We start from the raw sequence: 7,830 nt of genomic DNA, 5'->3' as shown, positions 1-7,830 counted from the left end.
GTATTTTTTATAAACAATATTGACAATTTTGAGTATTACATCTTAGCAAATATTTTTCAATGATGTTTGAGCTTTTATTTTCACTTAAAATATATTTTTATAAGTTTGTATGGATATTTTAAATTTCTAGTTAGCCATTTCTTCTGATTTTATTATGTATTGCTTCCCATTATTAAGTACTTATATTTTTTCTTTTTTATGGAAATAGTTGAAATTTAACACTTGATTCATTAAAAATTTTTAAACTGAGACATATGATTCTGCCTAAACTTTCAATCTATAAAAACAAGCTTTCATTATAAGAATGAAAATACTATTTCATCATCTGACTTTGGTAGCTGTGTGAAAAACCCCTACTAATGTTTCTACATAGAATAGATGTAGATATTTCTTTAAATGTCACCTTTAAATGTGCCCTTTCATGATTTTAACAATCCATGTGTTGCAGGGAGGGGGACACCTTCCAGGGCTTGAAAGTGGGCTTTTATCTAACTTCAGAAATTAATTGTCTGAGGGGACACATGTGCTGACAAAACAAGAGATTTTACTGGGAAGTGCCACCTTGGCAGAGAGCAGTAGAGTAAGGGAACCCAGGAGAACTGCTTTGCCACATGGCTCCAGTCTCAGGTTTTATGGTGATTGGATTAGTTTCCATGTTGTCTTTAGCCAATCATTCTGACTCAGAGCCCTTCCTGGTGGTACATGCCTTGTTCAGCTGAGATGGATGCCAACGAGAAGGATTCTGGGAGGTGGCTGGACACGTGGTGTCGCCTTTTGACTCTTCCTGAACTCTTCCAGTTGATGGTGGATTATTAGTTCCCTGTTCCTTAGCAGGACCTCCTGTCTTAAAACAACTCATGCAAATAGTTACTATGGTGTCTGGCCATGGTGAGTGGTTTCAAACAGTATATTTTTCCCTAATACATGTACATCTGTAAGCAACAATGTTTCTATTTAATGGTAAGATATATTTTTGTTTTCTACTTAGTTCACTACATTTAAAAACAGATTTCAACTTATTATATGAAAAACAAATGCACCAGACAACTAGGGACTGATTTTATCCAGCCTATTGTGGTAGAATGAATGTTCATTAATGAGAAATACCTCAAAGAATAGGAGGGACCTGAAGATTTAGAAAGGCAGGTATATAAGGGAGTCATTCACCTACCTCATGGAAGTCAAAAAATAACAGAAACAGGTTTTATCTTAGAATATATGAGTAGGGTTATTACAGATTTCCGAAACACAAACACGTGGGGGCATTTTTTAGCTCTTACTGTTTTCCAGCAGCATAGAGGTCAGGTATAGCCGAATGTCATCAGTTAGTAGGTGGCGTCATGTGGATCAGTTCAGTCCAGTTCAGTTGCTCAGTCGTGTCTGTAATTGTTTGTCTTGATGGTGTGGAGAAACAGACAAACTGATGATTAATTATAAATGGATAATTCTGATATTCAGAATCGTTTCATTAAATTTCTTTCTAGACTCTGTAAGTTGTTTTAAAATGAACTATAGCTATTTAAAAAAACATTTGAGTATCTTCAGACATAGGGAAATTATTTCCCTTGCACAAATACAGGAAATTCCCAAGGGTACTCACAAAACTGTCTTCAAGTATTCATGTGAAACAAGTATATTCAGAAGGCAGGCTTATTGGTAGGCAAATTGTAGAAGGAACAACTGCCACAGAATTTTTGTTTGTTTCTCATGACAATGAAACTGCCAGAAAAATAGACCCAAGTGACTAATTATGGCTGAAATTGGGCAATTACTCCTCAAATTAGCCAAATGCAGGTGTAATTATTATTTTAATAAGACTAATTGCCCAGTGGTAATTAGCAAAGTGGAGCCTGCCATTTGGTGAAGACACAAGAACTCCAGGTCCTTGACATATATAAATACAACACGATATTAAAAAAACAAGGAGTAGAAATGAATTTTATATATATATATATGTAAATATGTATATGTATATAGGTAGATAGAGTCAGAGAGGATAGAGTTATGGAAAAATCTTGAAAAATCTAACACCAAATTATCAACTTTTCTATGAAAATGTCCATGAATACTCATTAAATAGGGAAAATATTCTAATATCTGAAGTTAAGACAAGTATTCAGCATATCTGAGAATCTAAGCATATTTCTAAAACCAATCACACCTATTACAAATTATTTTTAAAAGTCACGCCAAAATAAAGTTGCCACTTTACACTTCCTAGTTAGTCTCTCTTTTTCATAATTTTTTCTAAAGAGTGGCCAAAATGATCTTTTTAAACTGTTCATCAGAGCAGATCACTCCCATGTTCACTACTTTCTAATACTACACTCAACAAAGAAATCCAGATTCCTTCTATGGCTTACTCAGTCTTCAGAACTGATCATCGCTGAGCCCATTTCCTACTTCCGATATTACTGTTTCTCCTACACCACTTATTCTTTCTAGCCAGGCCAGTCTTAATTTACTTGAGATTTTCTGCCTCACGATCTAGGCAATCTTTGTTTTATAGATAATTTAATGACTCTCTCCTCTCTTTCATTCAAATGTCATTTCCCCAGCAGTACAACTCTGATATTATTTCACCTAATACAGAAGCATTTCTATAATACTTTGTATTCTTTCATCAACAAATAGTTCTTACTTTTTCTTTATAAGACTTAGAAGAATTTGTAATGTTCTTGCTCAGTTATTTGTCTGTTCAGATTTGTATACCTTAGTAGATGAATACCTGAAGGATGAGGGCAGAGGTTTTGCTGATTTTTTTTCATCACTGCCTCTCTAGTTTCAGTAATCATGTCTGTAGCATGCAAATTTGTGACAAATAGTTATTGAAGAATGAATACATAAATTAATTCATGTTGGAATCTTTCAGACTCTTGAAGTTGGAGAAGGGAAAAATAGACTTTTGCGTTGAATAGAATTGCAATGTCCAAGTAAGTGGTGTGAAATAAAGCTAAAACAAACAAACAAACAAAAAAAAAACTTTTTGTTTTTTTAAGGAGCAGAGTTTGGGTCTGTGGATGAAAAATCATTAAGAGGAAACATCAAGGCATTCTGGCTAAACCAACTTGACAAAGGTCAATGAAGGTAAGCAAGAATGATCAGATCCTAAGTGTACAGGATGAGGAATTTAATCAGATATAGAAGGTGATCAGGTATCCCCTATTAAGGGTAGGGATTCTTGCTAAACTGATTTAGCAGGGACTTTGCAGCTTTTTTATCAGTAACAAAGCAAATGAAGACCAAAGATGCCTCTTTGTGGGATGGGGTGCATGGTCAATGGAGGGGATATGTGTATACTTGTAGATGATTCATGTTGTTGTACAGCAGAAACTAACACAACATTGTAAAACAAATATCTTCTAATTAAAAATTTAAAATGGTAAAAAATAAAGATACTTTCCATAAAAAAGGAGGTTTTTATATAAGATTTTAATTTAAAAGTAATTATAAATCCCAGGGTGTTACACATAAATGTACAGGGAAGTTCTATGCACTCTCCTAGTCTTCCCAAGGTAATTCTAAACTATTATATTCTACTCTCTTTAATACAATTGAGATTCAAAGATGCCTAGGTTAAGGGGCCAAGTGAAGCAGTATCTACAAGGAAGAGGGAGTGGATTGGATAATAAGGAGCTTCAGGGGGCCATAGAGTAGCATGTTCTTGGCCACCACTCTCCCACTAGGCAAACCAGGTAGCTACAGACCCAAAATACATGATAATATTCACCATATCTGTTAAGTAAATGTTAAAGGAGAATTATTAATGTCAAGAACATTCCATGCCATCTAGTCTATCATGAGTTTAGGGCTTCCCTGGTGGCTCCATGGTAAAGAAGGCACATGCAATGAGGGCAATGCAGAAGACGAGGGTTCATTCTCTGGGTCACGAAGATCGCTTGGAAGAGGGCATGGCAACCCACTCCAGTATTATTGCCTGGAGAATTCCATGGACAGCAGAGCCTGGTGGGTTACAGTCCACAGGGTAGCAAAGAGTTGGACACAACTGAAGTGACTGAGCACACATGCATAATCTACCTTAGGTGGTACTGAAATGGTTTTGAGTCCCTTGATAAGTTCAGGTGCACTGTGGCAGGTAAAAACTAAGGTTTTAATGCCTGATATTCTACAGGAATATTTGTTTAATTTTTTGAAATAATTATAGATTTAAGTGGGCTTCCCTGGTGGTTCAGATGGTAAAGAATCTGCCTGCAATGCAGGAGACCCAGGGTTGATCCCTGGGTTGGGAAGATCTCCTGAAGAAAGGAATAGCAACCCACTCCAGTATTCTTGCCTGGAGAATTCCATGGACAGAGGAGCCAGGCGGGCTACAGTCCATGGGATTGCAGAGTCAGACACGACTGAGTGGCTAATTTACTTAATACTATAGATTCACAGATTTATTGGAGAGAAATGTATACAGGGAAGTCTCATGTAGTCTCTTCCCAGTCTCTGCAATGTTAATACTCGATACAACAATCCAACTGTACTATACCAATGCCAATAAGATAATACTGATATAATTCATAGTGCTTATTCAGATTTTATGAGTATGCAGGCATTCATTTGTGTGTTTGTATATGCAATTGTATCCAATATGTAACTTTATGTACTATTATCACAATTAAGATGTTCAACTGTACATCACCATAAGCTCACTTGTATAACACTGTCATAGCCACACCCATCCCTTCCCATTCCATCCCCAACACTCAGAATCTGTGATCAGTTCTCCTTCTGTATAATAATGTTTCACAGATTTACAAAAATGAAGCCATGCAGTTTACATCATTTTGAGACTGGCTTCTTCTTTTCTCTCAGTATAATTTCCTTAAGGTTAATCCAAGGTGTTAGATATACGAATAGTTCATTCCTTACTGATTAATGAATCATTAATTTTATTGCTGGGTAGTATTCCATGGTAGAGTCTTCCTTGGTGGCTCAGTGGTAAGGAATCTGCCTGCCAATGCAGGAGACACAGGTTCAATCTCTGGGTCCGGAAGATGCCCTGAAGAAGGACATGGCAACCCACTCCAGTGTTCTTGCCTGGGAAATCCCTTGGACAGAGGAGCCTGGTGGACTACAGTCATGGGGTCCCAAAAGAGTCAGACAGGACTTAGTGACTAAACAACAGCAAGTCCTGTTCCAAGGTATGAATGGGTGTACCATAGTTTATTTACTCATTCAGCCTCTGAAGGACATTGGGTTGTTTCTAATTTATGGCTTTTATAAATATAGCTGCCATGAATATTTGTGTGTAACTTCTTATATGAAACTTAGTCTTCATTTCTCTGCCAATGAAAGCCCAAAGAGTAAAATTGCTAGGTTGTATGGTATCCATTTTTTATCTTTTTATACCAAGCTGTTTTCCAGAGTGACTGGACCATTTTATATTCTCAGTAACAATTTATATGTCATCCACTTTATCCAAACCCTCACTAGCATTTGGTGTTATCACAATTTTTCATTTTTGCCATTTTGATAAGTTTGTAGTGATAGTGATGGTTATTGTTGGCAATTCTTTAACTGCTAAGGAACTTGAATATCTTTTCATGTGTTTGCCATTTATATATCCTTTTCAGTACAACATCTATTTATATTTTTTGCCCATTTTCTAATTGCCTTGCTTTGTTTTACTGTTGAGTTTTAAGAGGTATTTGTGTATTCCAGGTACAATATCTTTGTCCATTATATGATTTGAAAATATTTCCGCCAGTGTGTACCTTGTCTTTTCATATTTCAAGCAGGTTTTTCTAGGATCAGAAGCTTTTAATTTATCAATTTATCAGTTTTTCCCACGTACAGATCTTGCTTTTGGTGTCAAGCCTATAAATTATTTGCCAAGTTCTACATATCAAAGATTTTCTACTTTGTTCATTTCCTAGTTTTACAGTTTTATGTTTTACATTCAATCTGTGATCTGTTTTTGAGGGAAATACAATTGATCTAGCACTACTTATTGGAATTAAAATTGTTTTGACTATTTTAGGACTTTTACCTTTCTATATAAATTTTAGAATAAGCTTATCTATATCTTCCAGTAGATATTTTGTTTATGTTTACACACTGAGATTTTGTAAGGAATTGTACTAAACTACTAAGTTAACATAGAATTGATATCTTTAACTTTATTCAGTCTTCCAACACATGAACACAGTATGCCTCTCTAATAATTTCGGTCTTTGGTTTCTTTCACGAGCACTTCATAATTTTCCTCATTCAGAACCTATATATGTTTTGTTAGACTTATTTCTATTATTTGCATTGGAAAAACTTTCGTACTGTGATTTTGATTTCTGTCTCCTCTTGTTCATTGTTGATATCTAAAAATATGGTTGATTTTTGTAGGTTGATCTTGTGTCCTATGACCTTACTGAACTCATTTGTTAAGTCTGGTGATTCTTTTTTTTTTTTTTTTTTTTGTAAATTCCTTGGGGTTTTCTATAGACAGAGACAATAATACTGTCTGAAAAGAGAGACCATTTTATTTCTTCTTTCAAAATTAATTCGTTTCTTTTTTGGTTTTTAAACATTATTGAATTAAATTTGATAAAAATTTTGTGAGGGTTTTTTGTGTTTAAATTCATGAGATTTATTTTTGTTTGTTTTTTTGTGCTGACTTTGGTTTGGGCATTAGGGTAATACTGGCCTCACAAAATGAATTGTGAAATGTTTCCTCTTCTATTTTCTGGAAATGATTGTGTGAAATTGAAGTCGATTTCTTCTTTTAATGTTTGGTAAAATTATCCACTAAAGTCATCTGGGCATGGAGATTTCCTTTTCTAAAACTTTTTAATTACAAACCCAATTTCTTTAATAGTCATAAGACCAGCACTACATCTTCTTGGTTGCTTTCTGGACTTTATTTTTTTCAAGGAATTCAATTCTTCTAAATTAAAAAAAAATATGTTGTGTGTGATATTCCTTTATTATCCTTTTAATTATTGCAGATCTTTGTTTGCTATTCCTTGATATACCTAGTATTAGTGAACTGTGTCTTTCTTTTTAATCTTTGTCAGTTTATCCAGATTTTATGAAGAGCCCTACCTGATACAGGCAGGCAGTTATTGTGAAGTCAGATCACTCAAAATTAAGTTTTAGATTGAGGTGAGTTTTAATCTTTTGTGAGAACTATTTTGGGTAGTCCTTTCAATATACTTTCTGAAAATTAGATAGATAACCTATTAATACTACAGATATCTCATATTCTCATAACTTGACTTTCCTATGGAATTTTCCATAGTGTTGGAAAGATTTTTTAATAAACACATGTTAATATTACTGTGTAATCAGTTAATGTTTCTTAAAAACTAGGATTTTCCATTACCTTGAAATGATATATAGTTAGAGCTTTTAAATTAAATGTTATAAACTAAAGGCTTTGTAATATTGATTGCATTTTATTTTTTAAGCTGCCATATACTTTTCAATTTCAAAAAAAGTGCTGACTAACATTTGGGACTGATAAGCAGGCCATATTAATTTGAAAGTGAAATCCTCTGTATTAAACTCTGATCCTTTTTAATAAGGTGTTTCTAGATGAACTCAATTTTACACTATCAAAAAGGTCAATATTTATTATGTAAGAGAAATATGTAATGTGATTTGAGAAATCCAAAAGGTCAAATTGACCAAGATTCTGTTTTCCAATCAACACCCTAAATCTCCAACATCACAGTCTCTCTGAAGACTTAAGCATTCCCCCCCTGCATGAGACAGCCCCAAGCAAATTATAAATCAGTGATGTGTATTGAATTACAAGTTATACAGATGACACTCATCAGCATTATCTAACATATAAATGTAAGGTTTATTTATAACTGCAAAGAG

This window comes from Bos taurus, chromosome 28 (assembly GCF_002263795.3).
Source record: "Bos taurus isolate L1 Dominette 01449 registration number 42190680 breed Hereford chromosome 28, ARS-UCD2.0, whole genome shotgun sequence".
In the NCBI taxonomy this organism is placed as follows: domain Eukaryota; kingdom Metazoa; phylum Chordata; class Mammalia; order Artiodactyla; family Bovidae; genus Bos; species Bos taurus.
The sequence above is the reverse complement of the archived record's forward strand: the minus strand, read 5'-3'. Positions refer to the sequence as shown.